A 23,179-nucleotide genomic window follows, 5' to 3' on the forward strand; every position below is an offset into this window, starting at 1 on the left:
GCGCGCACACACACACACACACACACACACACACATGTGCGTGTGCACACAGAAATGTTATGATTTGACCTATTCTTTTTTTTGAAGTATAGTTGATTTATAATAGTGTTTATAGGGACTTCCCTGGTGGTCCAGTGGTTAAGAATCTGCCTTCTGGATGCAGGGGGCGTGGGTTTGATCCCTGGTCAGAGAACTAAGATCCCACATGCCTCACAGTGCAGCAATAAATAAAAATAATAAATAAATCTTAAAAAAATAGTGTTTATAATAGTGATTTATAATAGTGTTAGTTTCAGGTGTACAGCAGAGTGATTCCATTATACATATATATGCAAATATATTCATTTTAATTCTTTCCATTATAGATTACTACAAGATATTGAATGTAGTTCCCTGTGCTATACAGTAGGTCCTTGTTGTTTATCTATTTTATATATGGTGGTGTGTTTCTATTAATTTCATACTCCCAATTTATCTCTACCCCCCATTTCCCTTTGGGAACCATAAGTTTGTTTTCAAAGTCTGTTTTATAAATAAGTTCATTTGTACTATTTTTTAGATTCCACATATAAGTGATACCATATAATATTTGTCTTTATCTGACTTATTTCATTTCATATGATAATCTCTAAGGTCCATCCTTCTTGCTGCAAATGGCACTATTTCAGTCTTTTTATGACTAATACTTCATTATATATATAGATATACTACATCTTTATCCATTCATCTGCTGATAGACATAGGTGTTTCCAAGTTTTGGCTATTGTAAATAGTGCTGCTATGAACACTGGGGTGCATATCTTTTTGAGTTAATTTTCTCTGGATATATGCCCAGGAACAGTATTGCTGGATCATCATATGAGAGTCCTACTTTTAGTTTTTTAAGGAACTTCCATACTATTCTCTGACTCTTTGTGACCCCATGGACTATACAGTCCATGGAATTCTCCAGGCCAGAATACTGGAGTGGGTAGCCTTTCCCTTCTCCAGGGGATCTTCCCAACCCAGGGATCAAACCCAGGTCTCCCACATTGCAGGTGGATTCTTTACCAGCTGAGCCACAAGGGAAGCCCAAGAATACTGGAGTGGGTAGCCTATCCCTTCTCCAGTGGATCTTCCCGACCCAGGAATCGAACCAGGGTCTCCTGCATTGCAGGCGGATTCTTTACCAACTGAGCTATCAGGGAAGCCCTGATACCCGCCAGAGACACTCAGAGGGCTCAAACAAACCTTGTGTGCACCAGGACCCAGAGACCCCACAGAGACTGAGACAGAACTGTGTTTGAGTGTCTCCTGTGGAGGTATGGGTCAGCAGTGGACTGCTGCAGGGGCAGGGGCTCTGGGTGCAGTAGACCTGGGTATGGCATAAGCCCTCTTGGAGGAGGTCGCCATTAACCCCACCATAGAGCCACCAGAACTTGCACAGAACCACCAGAACTTACACAGGACTGGGGAAACAGACTCTTGGAGGGCACAAACAGAACCTTGTGTGCACCAGGACCCAGGAGAAAGGAGCAGTGACCCCACAAGAGACTGACCCAGACTTGCCTGTGAGTGTCCAGGAGTCTCTGGTGGAGGCGTGGGTCGGTGGTGGCCTGCTGCAGGGTTGGGGGCACTGAGTGTAGCAGTGCATGCATGGGACCTTTTGAAGGAGGTCACCATTATCTTCATTACCTCCACCATAGTTTGGCCTCAGGTCAAACAACAGGGAGGGAACACAGCCCCACCCATCAACAGAAAATTGGATTAAAGATTTACTGAGCATGGCCCCGCCCATCAGAACAAGACCCAGTTTCCCCCTCAGTCAGTCTCTCCCATCAGGAAGCTTCCATAAGCCTCTTATCCTTCTCCATCAGAGGGCAGACAGAATGAAAACAATCACAGAAAACTAACCAATCTGATCACATGGACCACAGCCTTGTCTAACTCAATGAAACTATGAGCCATGCCATGTAGGGCCACCCAAGACAGACGGGTCATGGTGGAGAGTTCTGACAAAACATGGTCCACTGGAGAAGGGAATGGCAACCACTTCAGTATTCTTGCCTTGAGAACCCCATGAACAGTATGAAAAGACAAAAAGATAGGACACTGAAAGATGAACTCCCCAGGTCAGTAGGTGCCCAATATGCTACTGGAGATCAGTGGAGAAATAACTCCAGAAAGAATGAAGAGACGGAGCCAAAGCAAAAACAACACCCAGTTGTGGATGTGACTGGTGATGGAAGTAAAGTCTGATGCTGTAAAGAGCAATATTGCATAGGAACCTGGAATGTTAGGTCCATGAATCAAGGCAAATTGGAAGTGGTCAAACAGGAGATGGCAAGAGTAAACATCAACATTTTAGGAATCAGCAAACTAAAATGGACTGGAATGGGTGAATTTAACTCAGATGGCCATCATATCTACTACTGTGGGCAAGAATCCCTTAGAAGAAATGGAGTAGCCATCATAGTCAACAAAAGAGTCCAAAATGCAGTACTTGGATGCAATCTCAAAAACAACAGAATGATCTCTGTTCATTTCCAAGGCAAACCATTCAACATCACAGTAATCCAAGTCTATGCCCCAACCAGTAATGCTGAAGAAGTTGAAGTTGAACAGTTCTGTGAAGACCTACAAGACCTTCTAGAACTAACACCCAAAAAAAGATGTCCTTTTCATTATAGGAGACTGGAATGCAAAAGAAGGAAGTCAAGAAACACCTGGAGTAACAGGCCAATTTGACCTAGGAGCACAGAATGAAGCAGGGCAAAGTCTAATAAGAGTTTTGCCAAGGGAACACATTGGGTCATAGCAAATACCCTCTTCCAACAACACAAGAGAAGATTCCCTACACATGGAATCACCAGATGGTCAATACCAAAATCAAATTGATTATATTCTTTGCAGTCAAAGATGGAGAAGCTCCTATACAGTCAGCAAAAACAAGACCAGGAGCTGACTGTGGCTCAGATCATGAACTCCTTATTGCCAAATTCAGACTTAAACTGAAGAAAGTAAAGAAAACCACTAGACCATTCAGGTATGACCTAAATCAAATCCCTTATGATTATACAGTGGAAGTGACAAATAGATTCAAGGGATTAGATCTGATAGACAGAGCACCTGAAGAACTATGGACAGAGGTTTGTGACATTGTACAGGAGGCAGTGATCAAGACCATCCCCAAGAAAAAGAAATGCAAAAAGGCAAAATGGTTGTCTGAGGAGACCTTACAAATAGCTGTGAAAAGAAGAGAAGCAAAAGGCAAAGGAGAAAAGAAAGATAGACCCATCTGAATGCAGAGTTCCAAAGAATAGCAAGGAGAGATAAGAAAGCCTTTCTCAGTGATCAGTGCAAAGAAATAGAGGAAAACAATAGAATGGGAAAGAAAAGAATTTTCTCTTTTGAGAAAATTTCTCTCTTGAAGAATTTTCTCTTCAAGAAAATTAGAGATACCAAGGGAACATCTTAGCAAAGATGGGCACAATAAAGGACAGAAAATGGTAAGGACCTAACAGAAGCAGAAGAGATTAAGAAAAGGTGGCAAGAATACACAGAAGAACTATACAAAAAAGATCTTCATGACCAGATAACCACGATGGTGTGATCACTCACCTAGAGCCAGACATCCTGGAATGCGAAGTCAAGTGGGCCTTAGGAAGCATCACTACAAACAAAGCTAGTGGAGGTGATGGAATTCCAGTTGAGCTATTTCAAATCCTAAAAGATGATGCTGTGAAAGTGCTGCACTCAATATGCCAGCAAATTTGGAAAACTCAGCAGTGGCCACAGGACTGGAAAAGGTCAGTTTTCATTCCAATCCCAAAGAAAGGCAATCCCAAAGAATGCTCAAACTACCGCACAGTTGCACTCATCTCACACACTAGCAAAGTAATGCTCAAAATTCTCCAAGCCAGGCTTCAACAGTATGTGAACCATGAACTTCCAGATGTTCAAGCTGGATTTAGAAAAGGCAGAGGAACCAGAGATCAAATTGCCAACATCCGTTGGATCATCAAAAAAGCAAGAGAGTTCCAGAAAAACATCTACTTCTGCTTTATTGACTATGCCAAAGCCTTTGACTGTGTGGATCACAACAAACTGTGGAAAATTCTTAAAAGAGATGGGAATACCAGACCACCTGACCTGCCTCCTGAGAAATCTGTATGCAGGTCAAGAAGCAACAGTTAGAACTGGACATGGAACAACAGACTGGTTCCAAATGGGAAAGGAGTACGTCAAGGCTGTATATTGTCACCCTGCTTATTTAACTTATATGCAGAGTACATCATGAGAAACGCTGGGCTGGATGAAGCACAAGCTGGAATCAAGATTGCCGGGAGAAATATCAATAACCTCAGATATGCAGATGACACCACTCTTTTTTTTCATTTCTTTTTAAACTTTACAATATTGTAGTGGTTTTTGCCATACATTGACATGAAGCAGCCATGGATTTACATGAGTTCCCCATCCCAATCCCCCCTCCCGCCTCCCTCCTCATCCCACCCCTCTGGGTCTTCCCAGTGTACCAGCCCTGAGCACTTGTCTCATGCATCCAACCTGGGCTGGTGATCTGTTTCACCCTTGATAGTATACTTGTTTCAATGCTATTCTCTCAGAACATCCCACCCTCGCCTTCTCCCACAGAGTCCAAAAGTCTGTTCTGTACATCTGTGTCTCTTTTTCTGTTTTGCATATAGGGTTATCATTACCATCTTTTAAAATTCCATATATATGCATTAGTATACTGTATTGGTGTTTATCTTTCTGGCTTACTTCACTCTGTATAATGGGTTCCAGTTTCATCCATCTCATTAGAACTGATTCAAATGAATTCTTTTTAATGGCTGAGTAATATTCCATTGTGTGTATGTACCATAGCTTTCTTATCCATTCGTCTGCTGATGGGCATCTAGGTTGCTTCCATGTCCTGGCTATTACAAACAGTGCTGCGATGAACATTGGGGAGATGACACCACTCTTACAGCAGAAAGCGAAGAGGAACTAAAGAGCCTCTTGATGAAAGTGAAAGAGGAGAGTGAAAAAGTTGGCTTAAAACTCAACATTCAGAAAACTAAGATCATGGCATCTGGTCCCATCACTTCATGGCAAATAGATGGGGAAACAATGGAAACAGTGACAGACTTTATTTTGGGGGGCTCCAAAATCACTGCAGATGGTGACTGCAGCCATGAAATTAAAAGACACTTACTCCTTAGAAGAAAAGTTATGACCAACCTAGACAGCATATTAAAAAGCAGAGACATTACTTTGCCAACAAAGGTCCATCTAGTCAAAGGTATGGTTTTTCCAGTAGTCACGTATGGATGTGAGAGTTGGACTCTAAAGAAAGCTGAGCGCCAAAGAATTGATACTTTTTTTCTGTGGTGTTATAGAAGACTCTTGAGAGTCCCTCGGACAGCAAGGTGATCCAACCAGTCCATCCTAAAGGAAATCAGTCCTGAATATTCATTGGAAGGACTGATGCTGAAGCTGAAACTCCAATACTTTGGCCACCTGATGCGAAGAACTGACCCATCTGAAAAGACCCTGATGCTGGGAAAGATTGAAGGTGGGAGGAGAAGGGGACGACAGAGGATGAGATGGTTGGATGGCATCACCAACTCAATGGACATGAGTTTGAGTAAACTCCAGGAGTTGGTGATGGACAGGGAAGCCTAGCGTGCTGCAGTCCATGGGGTCACAAAGAGTTGGACACAACTGAGTGACTGAACTGAACTGATACTGTTCTCCACAGCAGCTGTACCTATTTATGTTCCCACCATCAGTATACATTCCCACCATTTTCTCCACACTCTCTCCAGCATTTATTATTTGTAGACTTTTTAATGATGGCCATTCTGACCAGTGTGAGGTGATACCTCATTGTAGCTTTGATTTCTGGTATTGTAGTTCTGTTTTTCTGTTATTGAGTTGTATGAGCTGTTTGTATATTTTGGAAATTAACCCCTTGTTGGTTGCATTGTTTGCAAATATTTTCTCCCAGTCCATGGGTTGTCATTTCATTGTGTTGATGGTTTCTTTTACTGTGTTAAAGCTTATAAGTTTGACTAGATCCCATTGTTTATTTCTGCTTTTATTTCTATTGCTTTGGCATACTAAGAAAATATTGCTATGACTTATGTCAGAGAATGTTTCGCCTATTCTAGGAGTTTTACGGTGTCATGTCTTATATTGAATTCTTTAAGCCATTTTGAGTTTATTTTTGTTTATGGTGTGAGGGAGTGTTCTAACTTCATTGATTTACATGTGGCTGTCCAACTTTCCCAACACCATTTGCTGAAGAGACTGTCTTTTTCCCATTGTATATTCTTGCCTCCTTTGTCAAAGATTAATTGACAGTAGGTGTGTGGGTTTATTTCTGGGCTCTCTATTCTGTTTCATTGATCTATGTCTGTTTTTAGTGCCAATACCATACTGTTTTGAATACTGTAGCTTTGTAGTATTGTCTAAATGCTTTGACCCTGAGAACTGAGAATTAGCCATGGTGAGTTTTAAAAATATAGGGCAGCCATTCCCTCTGGTCATCTTTTTGCAGAATGTTCAAAACCTGATCCATACTATTCTATCATCGCCAAATACCCTTTCTGTTGTGAGTCCTGTGTTTCTTAGGACAAGTGGTTTGCTGGCTCTCCAAAATATTTTTTAAACAAAAGAAAAAGCTTTGAGTTTAAAGTCTGTCAATTTTCATGATATAAATATTTTCCTTAGGGCCAATTTCAAGCTGTCCACATAAGATCAATTTCCTGAAAATGTAATCATCAGCCAGTACAAGCTAGCTCTAGCACACCATTGTGTAACACAACAAAACTCACATAAGATTTTGCCCAAGAATTCCCTTAGAAAGGATTCCTATAAACTCTCAGGAAAGCTGAAGACAGGCTATGCCCCAGAGACTTCCTATGAAGTTTATTTAATAATGGCAATATTGCCCATTCTTAATACAGTGAGATTAGTGCTTACTACTCAATTTTTCAAAATTAAACAAAATTCATTACACATATGTGTTTAATATACATAGGAAAAACCAAATGTTTAAAACAAAAAGCAAGATAGTGATTATCTCTGGTGGTGAGGGAAGGGGACACAAGTGAGGAGGATCCACACGGGGGCCTTCTAAGGTATTGATGATGTTCTATTCTTAAGTCAGATGACATATATCTAGGTTTATTTTATTGTTATGGCTATGGTTTTTTAAAATGTAATATATATAATTATCATCATATATATAATATGTATTTAATAGTTTAAATATTTAAGTAATAATAAAGTAGAAAAAAGAAAGAAAACACAAAAGAAAAATTATGTAGTAAAATAAAATACAGTAGAATATTTTTACATAATCTTCAGTTGGGAGGGCCTTTCTTAGCAAGACTCCAAACTCCAAATTCAAAAGATTTACAGGTTTGATTACAAAAAAATTTTAAATTTCTGTGCAACAAAAGAAACAAAGTTAAAAAACAAGTAACAGAGTAGGAAGGAAGTTTTTCTATTATGTAAGGAAAGGATTAATACTTAATATATATGAAGGGTCCCTACAAATTGGTGAGAAAAAAACAAATAACACATCAGAGAACAGTAAAGAATTATCTGTTGTCAACAGATAACTCATAGAAAAAACTGTAAATATTAAACAGATGAAAAATATTTCATATTGCTAATACTGGAGAAACAACAAATTAAACAATAATAAAATGCCAATTCTCACCCACTTTGTTGGCAAAGATAAAAAAGATTGATGATAGATATCCAGTGTTGGTGAGGGTGTAAGGAAGACAGCCTCTCAAATACTATTGGTGAGAATGTACATTCTTCTTAGAGGACAATCTGGTTATACATCTAACAAAATATTAAATGCATTCTTCAACCCTGCAATCCCTCTTCTAGAGACCTAGTCTTCAGACACACTTAGATAGGTATACAAAGTAAAAATGTAAAAATAAAAATAAATTCCCATCCATAGAGGACAGATTAAACATATCACAAGATACTCATAATGGATCATATAATGGAATATATGCATGTGTTGAAAAAAGAAGATTCACTGACACAGAAAAATGCCTCTGGTTTATAGTTATATTTTCAGAAAAGCGATATGCAGATCAATGATTTAATTTATCAAAAACTCTATATGTGTATTTACATATATTATAAATAAATATTAAAATATATATGCCTTTGTCTATATGTTTTTGTCTGCTTATATATTCTTTTTTCTATATGCTTTTTAACAATTTACACATGGTATATAAAAGTATGTCAAAAAGCAAAAAAAAAGTATATCAAAAAGCATATATATATGTGTGTATATATATATAAGCATAGAAAGTTTTTTGAAAGAAACCACTAAACTGTTCATTATGGTTACCTCTTGTTGGGTAATGTAACTGGGTGGCAGCTGGAGAAAGATTAGCAATCATAACATTTAACTTCTGTATTGTTTGAATCTTTATCAGCATGTACCTGAAGATTGCTTGCACAACTATAATATAAAAATGCTAATGCTTACATAGTTGGTGGGGAAATGTTTACAAAAATATATTTGATAATGTTTAATTTAGTATAGCTTTGATTGGGACTTCCCTTAAAGTAAACCAGATTACTTTTGTCAAAGCAGCTTATGGATAATATGGGCTCACAAGCGCAATCACAAAATAGTATATCTCTGACTTCACTCCCATCTGCTCTGCGGAAGTTAAAAATAACTCTTCTTAAATTTTTCCCAAATATTTCTGGCATTAAGTCCCCAGAGGCTATCTCACATATGCTCTGTAAATGAATCTGCTTGCTGCCATGTGGTGCCTGCCATTTTCCTCCAGTAATGATGTCTCCATTCCTTTCACCACCAAGAGTGGCTAGTATGCCAACAATGCCTGTGAAAGGCATGTAAGCTGATGCCTGAGCTGAAGGTGCCAATGCTGTTTGTCAGAGACACTGAAGATACCACTGCCAACAGAGCTACTGCCTTCAACAATGCCTCTGCTAATGTGCTGCCACCATCACCATCACCTGGATAGCTCTCTTTCCCTTACCCCCACATCCTATTTATGTATAAGTCCAATGGATTCAAGCTCCAAAACATATCTCAAATATGCCTTCCACTGTTATCACCCTGGCCCAAGCCACCATCATACTTGTGCTATTGCAAACACCCTAAGTACTCTCCCTGTTTCCATTCTTACATCAATATGATCCATTTTCCACTACAGTAGTAAGAATGATCATTTAAAATATAAATTAGGTCTTCTCATTTCCCTGCTGAAAACTATTCAGTGACTCTTCATCACATTCAGATAAAAATTCAGACTCTTAACCATGACTCACTGCACTGGACATCATCTGACCCCTGACTACCTCTAGAACCTCATCTTGTGCTACTCTCTCCTCAATCAAACCAGCCTCCCGGGCTTCCATGGTTGTCCAGTGGTTAAGAATCCACTTTGCAATGCAAGGGACATGGGTTCAATCCCTGGTCCGGGAAGATCCCACATGCCACGGAGCAACTAAGCCCGCAACTATTGAGCCTGTGCTCTAAAGCCGTAACTACTGAGCCCATGTACTGCAACTACTGAAGCCCAGGCACCCTAGAGCCTGTGCTCTGCAACAAGAGAAGCCACCACAATGAGAAACCCGAGCACTGCAACTAGAGAAAGTCCGTGTGCAGCAACGAAAACACCACAGCCAAAAAATAAAAAATAAATGAAAACTGGCCTCCTTTCTGTTCCTCAAACATGCCAAGCTTCTTGAAAGCCTTCAAGTCATTATACTTGCCGTTCTCTGTGCCTAGAATATTCATCCCCCTGCATTTTATGTGGCTGCCTCCTCCTTGTCATTCATACTTTACCTTAAATGTCTCCTCTGCAGAGAGCAACCTTCCCTGACCTACCAATACAAATGCCCACTCATTCTCTATCATATCACTCCATTTAATATTCTGCACCCTCTTTTGTTAGTCCATTTCTCAATAACGGACACTTTTTTTTTTTAGCTCATTTCCACCAAAAAAACTATGAGAATCCATGATCCAAGAGAGAAAGGACCTTGTCAATCCTGTTTGCCACTGTACCCTTAGCACCTAGACTAGTGCCTAGCACACAGTATAGCTTTCAGTAAAATTTTGCTGAATGAAGGAATCACCACAACCAATACTGCCAGTGTTGCTGTCAAAGCTGGTAACCCCTTGTGCTCTTACTATCCTACTGAGTTTTAGAGGACACTGTTATTTTAGCTTTTACTCTTTTGCTGCTCTTTAGACCTAATCTCAAGTATGGCAATCCAGGGATAGCCATGGGTATGACTCCCTGGGGGCTGAATCCAGGGGCAACTTGATTGATAGAAACATGTTGTACCCAGAACCCCTCTTCCCCTGTTTCATTTGTCAGTATCCTTGACTCAATCCTGTGTATCTCTATGCTCTCATCTTCTAGAGCTACAGTTCTCCATCTTGGCTGTGCAAAGAATTACCCGAGGAAGTCTGATGCCTCGCCAGGTTCCACCCTCAGAGGTTCTGATTAATTGGTCTGAGATGCATCGTAGGCAAAGGGATGGTTTTTTAAGCTCCCCAGGTGATTCTGATGTGATAACCACTGCTTTGGAATAAAGCCTTTGACAGGAGCCTCCTTGAGTCCTCATAGAAATTAGATTCCTGGGAGGTCAATTTCAAATCCTCTTGAATCTCCCAGAATTACAACGAATGACATCTTTAGGCTCAATCTGAGACCCGAGGCCCCTGCTGCATAGATGTGCTGCCATACACTCATACTGAAATAGTAATACAATAATATTTTGACCAAATCAGGGTTCTGAAGATACCTTTCATGATCACATTAACTGAGTTGAGGCACTTAAAAAAAATGTAGTGTGTGCTCTTTGTCACTAGAGGGCCGTCAGGTAAGGTAAGGAAGAAAGAAGGAAGAAACAAAACTCAAAATTCAGAGAATCCATTTACTCCCACAGTTCCTATCATTTTGATGAGTACGAATCTAAGCTTTCTATCACTTGCTCTGATCACTTTTCAAATGTCCAGTGCTGTGTATTCAAGTGCAGCCTTGCAATTTCTTCATGATTATTCACCACCTCACATTCAACTCAACACTAAAATCAAACACATGCCTCCCCAAACTGACTTCCCCTCTGACTTCTGTTCCTGTCCGTGATGTTTTTCTTTTTTTTCCCCCAAACTTTAAACTTTTTATTTTGTGTTGGGGTATAGCCAATTAACAATGTTGTGGTAGTTTCAGGTGAATAGCAAAGGGACTCAGCCATACATATACATGTATCCATTCTCCCCCAAACCCCCTCCCATCCAGGCTGGCACATAACATTGAGCAGAGTTCCATGTGCTATACAGTAGGTCCTTGTTGGTTATCCATTTTAAATATAGCAGTGTGTACATGACCTTCCCAAAGTCCCTAACTATCCCTTCCCCTGGCAACCATAAGTTTGTTTTCTAAGTCTGTGAGTCTCTTTCTGTTTTGTAAGTAAGTTCATTTGTATCATTTCTTTTTAGATTCCACATATAAGGGATGTCATATGATATTTCTCCTTCTCTGTCTGACTTAACTTCACTCAGTATGACACTCTCTAGGTCCATCCATGTTGCTGCAAATGGCATTATTTCATTTTTTTAATGGCTGAGTAATATTCCATTGTATGTATGTACCACATCTTCTTTATCCATTCCTCTGTTGATGGACATTTAGGTTGCTTCCATGTCTTGGCTATTGTAAACAGTGCTGCAATGAACACTGGGGTGCATGTATCTTTTGGGGCCATGTTTTTCTCTGGATATATGCCCAAGAGTGGGATTGCAGGGTCACATGGTAGCTCTATTTTAAGGTTTTTGAAAAACCTCCATACTGTTCTCCATAGTGGCTGTACCAATTTACATTCCCACCAACAACTGTAGGAGGGTTCCCTCCTCTCCACACCCTCTCCAGCATTTACTGTTTGTGGGTTTTTTGATGATGGCCATTCTGACTGGTGTGAGATGATATCTCATTGTAGTTTGATTTGCATTTCTCTAATAACTAGCGATACTGAACATCTTTTCATGTGCCTATTGGCCATCTGTATGTCCTCTTTGGAGAAATGTCTATTCAGGTCTTCTGCCCATTTTTTGAGTGGGTTGTTTGTTTTGATGCTGTTTGTAAATTTCGGAGACTAACCCCTTATAGATCACATCGTTTGCAAGTATTTTCTTCCAATCTGTAGGCTGCATTTTTATTTTGTTTATTGTTTCCTTTGCTGTGCAAAAGCTTTTGAGTTTAAGTAGGTCCCATTTGTTTATTTTTATTTCCATTATTCTGGGAGATGGATTCTCCCAGGCACATAATGAGAAACTCCACAACCCCACGCTTTCTTTTCCCATGTGTCCCCTCCAAGCTCCAAACTGATTTACCTCCTAAATATTTCTCACATCCATTTCTTCTGTTTGTTTTCTTTTGTTTTAGTCAATAAATTGTGTCCAACTCTTCACAATCTCAAGGACTGTAGCCTGCCAGGATCCTCTGTTCATGGGATTTCCCAGGCAAGAATACTAGACTGGGTTGCCATTTCCTCCTCCAGGGGATCTTTCCAACCCAGAGATCGAACCCGAGTCTCCTGCATTGCAGGCAATTTCTTTACCACTGAGCCACCAGGGAAGTCCCCATTTCTTCTACTTCATCCCTACTGCCATGGCCTTAGACCAGACCCATAGGACTTCTCATTTGGAATTTTATAGTAACCTCCTAACAGGTCTCTCTGACCCAGTCTGGGGTTGTCTACTCCTTCCTTAACATTGCCACCAGAATGAGCTTTCAAAACCCCAAAGCTGACTGTGATCATGGCAGTCCCCTGCTTAAAACCCTTCAGCAGCTCCATACATAATAAAGTATAAATATCCCTTTAGGGCCCTTTAAGATCTAGCTCTTTGCCTACTTCTCCAAACACATCTTTCTCAGCCTGTTTTTTCTAGCATGCTAAGATTTGATGTCTACAATCTTGAAGTTTCCCCACCTGTGTATTTCCTGTCTACCATGTCCTTCCTCCTCTTTATAACTTGGTAAGCTACTCATCTTTCAAAATTCAGCTATGGAGTTTCCTTCTCTTTTCAGGGAAAGACAGTCACTCTGGAACTGCCTGGACATCAGGATTTGTCAAAGCTCATCTGGTGATTCTGACATGTACCGAGACTGAGAACCACTGCCACCACATATCTCTAAAACGCCACTGTATTTCAACCAGTTTTAGGTATATCTGTCCTTCTTTCTAAACTCTAAGGTCTTTGAGGGAATAAGCTATGTTTTATTCAATTTTACAATCCTAGTACCTGCGGAGAAGAAATGAAGGAACAAGTGAATAAACCCTCCCAATGATATAAAAATACAAGTTTCCACTAATATTTTTGTGTCATATGAGTCTCTTCTGTAAAAATATGAGGAAGTATTACATTATAAGAACATAGGAATTGGGGCTTCCCTGGCAGTCCAGCAGTTAAGACTCTGTACTTCCATTGCAGGGGGCAAAGGTTTAATACTTGACTGGGGAGTTAAGATCTGGCATGCCACACAATACCCACTTCACCCTCCCAAAAAAAGAACATAAAAATTGTATTGCCAATTTAGACTAAATATTGTCACCAATAGTGTAAAAGAACATGATTGTTACTAACAACTACTTTAATCTGCTCAAAGATATACCTATAGTAATTTTAGCTTCCTAAACTAATTGATTATTAAAAAACATTATAGAAGAATTAATAAGTCTCTTTAGAAGCTATTTATAATTTCAGCTAGCCCTATTTTGTAGGGATACATTTACTATTGGCATGCAGCAGCATTCCGGGGCCTGGTAGGAGACACAGCGTACAATGAAGCCACCTAAAATTTTCTTTTTTAGATAGAACTCAATCCTATGACCAAGGACAATTTATCCCCACAGCAGCTTCCCTAGATGCCTCCATTACACCATCACATTCTTATCAACAGCTGCTTAGCTAAAAAGTCCTGAGGACAGCTCATCAAGCCCAACCCCAAAACTTGAAGATATTTCTGTGATTAGGAGAGAGAGTTCAGAGACCATGGAAATAGAGGACATCTGTTGTTGTCCTTCCACAGTAAAGAAGACACCAAACAACTTGGACCTTCATCCTGGGTACAAGTGCCTAAACACAATTTGGAGATTTCTGGCCCATGAGGGAATGTGAAGGTCTAACTGAGTTGAGCTGACTGTAGCTCAGATCATGAACTCTTTATTGCAAAATTCAGACTTAAATTGAAGAAAGTAGGGAAAACCACTAGACCATTCAGGTATGACCTAAATCAAATCCCTTATGATTATACAGTGGAAGTGACAAATAGATTCAAGGGATTATATCTGATAGACAGAGTGCCTGAAGAACTATGGACAGACATTCATGACATTGTACAGGAGGCTTTGACCAAGAGCATCCCCAAGAAAAAGAAATGCAAAAAGGCAAAATGGTTGTCTGAGGAGGCCTTACAAATAGCTGAGAAGAGAAAGCAAAAGGCAAAGGAGAAAAGGAAAGATATACTCATCTGAATGCAGAGTTCCAAAGACTAGCAAGGAGAGATAAGAAAGCCTTCCTAAGTGATCAATGTGAAGAAATAGAAGAAAACAATAGAATGGGAAAGACTAGAGATCTCTTCAAGAAAATTAGAGATACCAAGGGAACATTTCATGCAAAGATGGGCACAATAAAGGACAGAAAAGGTAAGGACCTAACAGAAGCAGAAGAGATTAAGAAGAGGTGGGAATGCAAACTAGTACAGCCACTATAGAGAACAGTGTGGAGATTCCTTAAAAAACTGGAAATAGGACTGCCATATGACCCAGCAATCCCACCCCTGGGCATACACACTGAGAAAACCAGATCTGAAAGAGACACGTGCACCCCAATGTTCATTGCAGCACTGTTTATAATAGCCAGGACATGGAAGCAACCTAGATGCCCATCAGCAGACGAATGGATAAGGAAGCTGTGGTACATATACACTATGGAATATTACTCAGCCATTAAAAAGAATTCATTTGAATCAGTTCTAATGAGATGGATGAAACTGGAGTCCATTATACAGAGTGAAGTAAGCCAGAAAGATAAAGACCAATACAGTATACTAATGCATATATATGGAATTTAAAAAGATGGTAACGATAACCCTATATGCAAAACAGAAAAAGAGACACAGATGTACAGAACAGACTTTGGGACTCTGTGGGAGAAGGCGAGGGTGGGATGTTCAGAGAGAACAGCATTGAAACAAATATATTATCAAGAGTGAAACAGATCACCAGCCCAGGTTGGATGCATGAGACAAGTGCTCAGGGCTGGTGCACTGGGAAGACCCAGAGGGATGGGATGGGGAGGGAGGCGGGAGGGGGGATGGGGATGGGGAACACATGTAAATCCATGGCTGATTCATGTCAATGTATGGCAAAAACCACTACAATATTGTAAAGTAATTAGCCTCCAACTAATAAAAATAAATGGGAAAAAAAAGAAAATTAGAGATACCAAGGGAACATTTCATGCAAAGATGGGCACAATAAAGGACAGAAATGGTAAGGACCTAACAGAAGCAGAAGAGATTAAGAAAAGGTGGCAAGAATACACAGAAGAACTATACAAAAAAGATCTTAATGACCCAGATAACCACGATGGTGTGATCACTCACCTAGAGCCAGACATTCTGGAATGTGAAGTCAAGTGGGCCTTAGGAAGCATCACTACAAATAAAGCTAGTGGAGGTGATGGAATTCCAGTTGAGCTATTTCAAACCCTAAAAGATGATGCTGTGAAAGTGCTGCACTCAATATGCCAGCAAATTTGGAAAACTCAGCAGTGGCCACAGGACTAGAAAAGGTCAGTTTTCATCCCAAAGAAAGGCAATGGCAAAGAATTTTCAAACTATCACACAATTGCACTCACCTCACACGCTAGCAAAGTGATGCTCAAAATTCTCCAAGCGAGGCTTCAACAGTATGAACCGAGAATTTCCAGATGTTCAAGCTGGATTTAGAAAAGGCAGAGGAACCAGAAATCAAATTGCCAACATCCATTGGATCATAGAAAAAGCAAGAGAATTCCAGAAAAACACCTACTTCTGCTTCATTGACTATGCTAAAGCCTTTGACTGTGTGGATCACAACAAACTGTGGAAAATTCTTCAAGAGATGGGAATACCAGACCACCTTACCTGTCTCCTGAGAAATCTGTATGCAGGTCAAGAAGCAACAGTTAGAACTGGACATGGAACAATGGACTGGTTCCAAATTGGGAAAGGAGTACGTCAAGGCTGTATATTGTCACCCTGCTTATTTAACTTATATGCAGAGTACATCATGTGAAATGCCGGGCTGGATGAAGCACAAGCTGGAATCAAGATTGCCGGGAAAAATATCAATAACCTCAGATATGCAGATGACACCACTCTTACAGCAGAAAGTGAAGAGGAACTAAAGAGCCTCTTGATGAAAGTGAAAGAGGAGAGTGAAAAAGCTGGCTTAAAATTCAACATTCAAAAAACTAAGATCATGGCATCCAGTCCCATCATTTCATGGCAAATAGATGGGGAAACAATGGAAACAGTGACAGATTTATTTTCTTGGGCTCCAAAATCACTGTAGATGGTGACTGCAGCCATGAAATTAAAAGATGCTTGCTTCTTGGAAGAAAAGCTATGACCAACCTAGACAGCATATTAAAAAGTAGAGACATTACTTTGTCAACAAAGGTCCATCTAGTCAAAGCTATGGTTTTTCCAGTAGTCATGTGTGGATGTGAGAGTTGGACCATAGAGAAAGCAGAGAGCAGAATTGATGTCTCCCACATCTCCAGCATTGGCAGGCAGGTTCTTTACCACTGAGCCACTTGGGAAGCCCCTAAGGAGGACTGTCTGACAATAAAAATGGCAAATATTCTTCCTATTTTCAGGACTTAAAGAGTAAGCATCTTGTTTGTGGTTGCAGATAGGATGAAATGGATCTGGACAGCCTCTAATGGGCTCCTCATTTTTTCTCTATTGACCAACTCTCTTGGTCTATTTCAGACAGAAGTAAATTTAAAGCATTGAGAGGAAAATTTGAGGAAAAGTTATTTACATTTGTGGTGATGGCAAAGTATTGCTCAGGCTTCCTTGATGGCTCAGGTGGGAAAGAACCCACCTGCCAATGCAGATATAAGAGACACAGGTTTGATCCCTCTGTCAGAAAGATCCCCTGGAGAAGGAAATGGCAACTCACTCCAGTATTCTTGCCTAGGAAATATCATGGACAGAGGAGCCTGGTGGACTATAGTCCATGGGTCTCAAAGAGTCAGACATGACTGAGCGACTAACACTTTCACTTTTTCACAAAGTGTTGCTCAACTTTGCACAGGTTGAACCAGTAAGTAGGTCCTTTCAGTATTCACTGCTAATACTCCCTATAAAACAGGGGAGTGAGAACAGTCCCTAGACCCCGACCACAAAGTCTAGTTTTTCTAATTAATTTTCCCTACTTCCACCTTCCAGACCCAGATTACAATATAAGCTTTAACTTCCTTTTTGGTCTTTAAGGAGTTAAAGTCCTTTGTTATCTGGCCTTCAACAGACATGAGTTTTGACTTCAGCTTGAAACAGCATTAACTTCCTGACCACTTCTCATCACCCACTTGGTTAGCTTCCCTCTGGCTGCTCCCAGGATGTCCTCTTTCTATCTCTTCCTCCCGGCTTGTGACAGAAGCCCTGCTCCCACACTGTTCCTGGTCCCTATCCCCAGGACTAGAGCATCCTGAGTGGTCTGCCATTTCTCTCTATTGCTTCTCTTCAGATTCTCCCCGGCTGCTGTACTTTCTGGCATTCATCATATATTCTGTATCCAGTGCTCTTGAGCTTCTTTTTGACTCTGGCCATCCTACACTTTCCATTTCTTCTCTGTCTTTCCAAAACATATACTTTTGGATTTTGGATTTGTTCTTCACAAGTTTACCCCTAGGTACCACCCACCCACTATGTGAGGTTCCATTTCCTTACCTTCCTGTAGTTCAATCTTTCCCTCATTCAGGCTTGAACAATACACCTCTTCAAAAGTACCTCCCAGGAGATTTCTCTGGTGGTCCAGTGGTTGAGAATCCACCTTGCAATGTGGGGGACACAGGTTTCATCCCTGGTCAGGGAACTAAGATCCCACATGACACAGGGCAACTAAGCCTGAGCGTAGCAACTACTGAGCCCATGTACTCTAGGGCCACAACTAGAAAGAGAAGATTGTACACCCCACTGAAGAGCCAACACAGCCAAAAATAATTTTGTTTTTAAAAAAGCACTGCCCTACACACATTAATTGCTATTAAACATTTCCATATACTTAAGATTCTTACATTTATACTTTAATAGTCCCACTTTTAGACCTCCCTTCCTCAATTTCACAGTCACTTTTAAGAAGGGAGGCATTTTTTTCTATAGATGTCTCTGAGTGTTTATGGCTAGAATCCTCAGTCTGATGACCAAATAAGCAAATATAATGTGACACTCCCTCAAATAGATCTTGTTTAAGGTGTTATCTAAGGACTAGCTGCATCGCAGTCACTTGAGGGAAGCTTCTTAAAATGCTAATTTCAGGGGCTTCCCAGAAATCAGAATTCAATAGGCCTAGGATGAAGTTCCAGGATCTATATTTTAAGCAGCTCCCTAGAAGAGTATATAGTTTGAAAACCATTACAGTAAGACATGCTGCTTACATAACTTTCCTTACTTACTTTATTTATATATTTTATTTTGGCCACACCACACAGCTCGCAGAATCTTAGTTCCCTAACCAGGTAATGAATCCATGCCAATGGCAGTGAAAAACACAGTCTTAACCACTGGACCACCAGGGAATTTCCAGCTTTCTTTACTTTAGGTGTTACAATCTTGACCATGGTCATCAGGTCATATACCTATAACAGTATGTAGAGTTCTTTAACTTGGGGCTTTATAAAGACAGCAAAAATATCTGTTGAGAATAACTGAAGTTGAACTGAACCCTAACAAGAACCATATACCTACTCATTCATACACAATACACACACATACACACACACCCTCTGCCTGTTTATTTACTACCTATATTTAGATAAAACAAACTATAAGGGTCTATGGCAGGTTTTGATATCAATCTCCATATTCTCCTTTCTAAGGAATTGTGTATATTTTCCTTCTAGGATCCAAGGATCACTGTCTATCTGCCAAGTTATTTTCCCATGCTGACTGACCTGGGAGATCCAATTCTAGCTTCAGGGTGCTTCTTAGGAATCATGTGTACTTGCTCTAAATATGGAAAATTAAACGATTTCTATGTTAAGCTTTACATCCTTCCAAAGTGTTCAGTGAATAGCTGACTACCTAGTGTATTAGTTAACTGGAATTGGCAATGGGTGTGTGTTTAGTCATTCAGTCATGTCCTACTCTCTGCGACCCCATGGACTGTAGCCCACTAGGCTCCTCTGTCCATGGGATTTTTTTCCAGGCAAGAATCCTGGAGTGAGTTGCCATTTCCTCCTCTGGAGGATCTTCCCGACCCAGGGATTGAACCTGCATCTCCTGCATTGCAGGCAGATTCTTTACCTCTGAGCCATTGGTGAAATCCCAGATTCTGCAATACTTTCAGTAAATGTCTAATCTGATTGTTCCAAAAGAGAGTCAGTGAGGAGGCAAGGGGATATATGAAAATCAACTGATTTTCTATCCAAGATGGCTGAGCTTTTGGCAAGACTCATTTTTGTGGACAGGATAGTAAATTCAGGTTGAGAATTACCAGGCTAAACAGCATTCTGCACCTATATTCTCTGGAATAGTAGGACTCCCTTATTTCTTTAAATCAGTGTTTTTCAAGGTAAGACAATAGGAGATGCACTTTCAATACATTTCGCTGGAAAAGCCACTTATGGTTTTGAATCTAAGCTGAAAACAAGTTCTCCTATTTCTCTCACTATGTAACTCTTCCTTTATAACACCATAAACACTCTCCACGACCATCCCAACCCTTAGTCCTCGGGTGGCATCAGCTCAGGTATTACTACTTAATCACTTCTTCCCTTCTATCCTTTGGTCTACAGAATGACTTTTAGATTTACAATGGGCATCCTCAGAAATTGACGGGATCTAGAGTTTTTCCCAGGGTGGTATGAAATATGACTTAGACTCTGAGTTTCCCACATATGGTGTATGGCCAGAGGAAATGGGTTTCTGTTACTAGCCTCACTAACATTCATCCCTCAACCAAAATGATGGACATTGAATAGCTGTTCACTAACCAATGTATAGTCAAAGGAGGAAGACTTAGATTCCAATCAAAGAAACGATTGACCCCTTCTTAGACAAAGGTTATGGCTCCTCAGTAAGAAAGTAGCTCAGTTTCAAATAAATTGAATCTCCATACTTCCTAGGCAGACTAGCTATCCTTATGCTCTTCTGGAAAGAAAGGAGTCTCACCTCCTACCCAGTTTTTGATCTACTTTCTGCAATTCTCTAGTCCAGAAAGTGTCTGCTTTAGGATCTGCTGCTGGTAGAAGTAATTATATCACACTACCTGATCCAGGGCCTCAAACTTCTTTATTTTTTTGAAGATACGATAAATCTGGTAAAAACACATCCACCAGAACTAAGCAATGGCCTAATTGATATAAACCTAGAAGCAGAGCTTCTGTATCATCAGTTTTACTTTTTGCCTGGAGGACTGCCTCCATGATAACTGTACAGCTCTTAATCCACCTATCCAAACATCTTTCTGTGGAATAGAATTGAATTGAGGTAATATGGCAGAAGAGATGGCCAAAGAAGTACCTCTAGTTTAGCACATCTTAAAATAAGTAGATAGATATATAGACAGATAATGATAGACAGGTATGATAGAATATATTCTTTTAAATTCAGGGCTGATGGTTGAGATAGTGGGAAAATATCAGTCAGTAAGGATATGTCAGCACTGATTCAGAATAAAAAAGGAAGCTCTGAAGATGGTATCTACCTTTGGATCGCTACTGGTTCCTAGTAGTTTTAAAGGGCCAGTCAAGTGCAAGGGACAAAGAAGACAAATCCTGGGAGACAAGCAAGGTTAGCAGTTAGATCAGGTGCTTTCCTTCTCTGCTTTCAGTCAGACTCCCAAAGGGTGATGCTCTTAATGGATGAATGGGGGCAAAACTACCACCCAGAGGCAGATGGTAGAGACAGGAGCTTGCGCTGGTTTTGGCTCTGAGTATAAGAGACAGACAGAGAGAAATTCCCTTCAGACATCATAACCCCAGGCAGCTCTGGGTCCAGAAGTCTATGGGTCCAGAAATCTATGGCCAAAACATCTCATATGAGAAATTTAGCTTAAAAAGGTTGTGGACTGGCAATATTCCCAGGTGACTAGTAGGAGCAAATGCAATTCTCCTCTAGAAGAATTCACTTTAAACCCAGGTCTCAGTCTCCAAAGAGAAAGTTCCAAGGAACACATGTTCACAAATAAATATCATAATATACACAAGGGAAAATATGAAAGACAGGTAAAGATATATGGAGGATATAATGAGAAGGATCAACAAGCATCTAATGGAAGTCCTAGAAGGAAATACTAAAAATAATAAGAAAGAGAGAATGGCTAAGCATTTTCCAAAGTTAGTGAAATATACAAATCTTTACATTCAGGCCACCCTTAATGAACTTACTCACTCCACTAAACTTATTAGGCTAATATCAACCCTTCATTTGCCCACATGGAAATCCTGGATAGACAATTAGTGTCCATTCATGCCACCTTCAAAAGGAGCAAAGGCGATTGAGTACAGTTGCTTGAATAAGCCTTATGGTTTATCTTTCAGAATACCAGAAGTAAGATTACGTATAGTCAACACTGATCTTTCCTTCAGAGTCTGAAGTGGTAGGTGAGCTCTGTTAATCCTAAATCCTAGCGTGACCATTCTGCAATCTCCAAAAGAAAAAAAGAGAAAAGTATGCATTTTGATGCAGAATACTAGGAAAAGCATAAATCTGAGGGCCAGGTACATCTAAGTTCAAATTCTGACCCTGCTACCATGCTTCAGGTCCCTTCCTATAAAAAATTAAAAAAAAAACACACAGTGGGGGAAGGTTAGAGAATTGAATCACTGAGATAACATGTAAAATGCCAGCCAGGTCACTGGTACAGAACAAATGATTATTTCCTTTTCATCCCCCACCCCTCTATTTACATCACAACTTTCAGACTTTTGTCCAAGACTGAGGTCAGCTCCATGATTAATTTTTAAACAAATTGCCTACTTTTGACAAAATAGTCATTTCAGTTATAAAACTTTGTTAAACTTTTGAAAAACTAAAATTATGTCCACTATTTCTCAACTTCAAGATGTATATGGACAGGCTGGGTCTAAAGATTGAAGAGATATTGACCAACCAGAATGGCCAGCCAATGTGACCCAGGTGAATAGGATGACTGAAGTAGGAAAAAAGATCTGGCAAAAAGATTTCAAGCCCATAACTTAGCACTAACCAGGGAGTATTGGAAGATCATGGTCAAGGCAGACTGGAGAAGGCTGGTAACCAGAAGTTTAGGCTTCAAAGATGAGGAACATAGGCAAGAGCCATAAATGAAAAGCTAGGGATTTAATTATTCAGGGACTGGGCAATGACCACTAGAAGCTCAATTCCCAGATCATCTGGGTTACATGTGTCAGAGTTCAAGTTTAGGTGACAGAGATGAAAAGCTCATCACAGAAGGACTAAACTATACCACTGTTAACCTACTAATAATACAATGCCTAGCACATAGCAAGCCCTCTGTTGAGTGAATGACTAATCAAGCAACCACAGTAAAGCCAGATAAAAGTACTGGAAGGTCAGTAGTAAGATTAACATTGAAACTAAGGTTAAATTCTAAAGGCAAGCAGGTTCACTCAGTGGTTAAAGACCACAGAAGAAAGGGAACCAGACAGTCCCTAACATCACGTGGGCAGTAAGATTGCTGAGGTTCTAGGGAATATTTACAAATGGGGTTGAATTTTAGGTATACTGTGTGTGAGTGTATGTGAAGCAAGATACTTCTTTCATATTTTAAATTCATGTTACAGCTTTTTCTTTTTTCTGAACTCACTGTTTTTTCTTCTGTTATATCATACCATAATGTTCGTTTCCAGGGTGATATTTATTCCCAAGGGCATTCAAGGACT

At 40.1% G+C, this 23,179-nt stretch overlaps 1 long non-coding RNA gene across 3 annotated transcripts in view; it reads right to left on the reverse strand.

The window, feature by feature from the left end:
* LOC139033286 (uncharacterized) overlaps window positions 1-23,179 on the reverse strand; it is a 54,164-nt gene that overhangs the window by 23,354 nt on the left and 7,631 nt on the right. The window contains exon 4 of one of the 3 annotated variants that reach the window (XR_011485891.1): window positions 4,865-5,001. The exons of the other annotated variants lie outside the window; for them this stretch is intronic. This is a non-coding gene — a long non-coding RNA (uncharacterized lncRNA). The remainder of the gene's footprint in view (window positions 1-4,864; window positions 5,002-23,179) is intronic. 3 annotated transcript variants of the gene reach the window in all.

Source organism: Odocoileus virginianus, unplaced genomic scaffold (genome assembly GCF_023699985.2).
Source record: "Odocoileus virginianus isolate 20LAN1187 ecotype Illinois unplaced genomic scaffold, Ovbor_1.2 Unplaced_Scaffold_1, whole genome shotgun sequence".
Taxonomy (NCBI): Eukaryota; Metazoa; Chordata; class Mammalia; order Artiodactyla; family Cervidae; genus Odocoileus; species Odocoileus virginianus.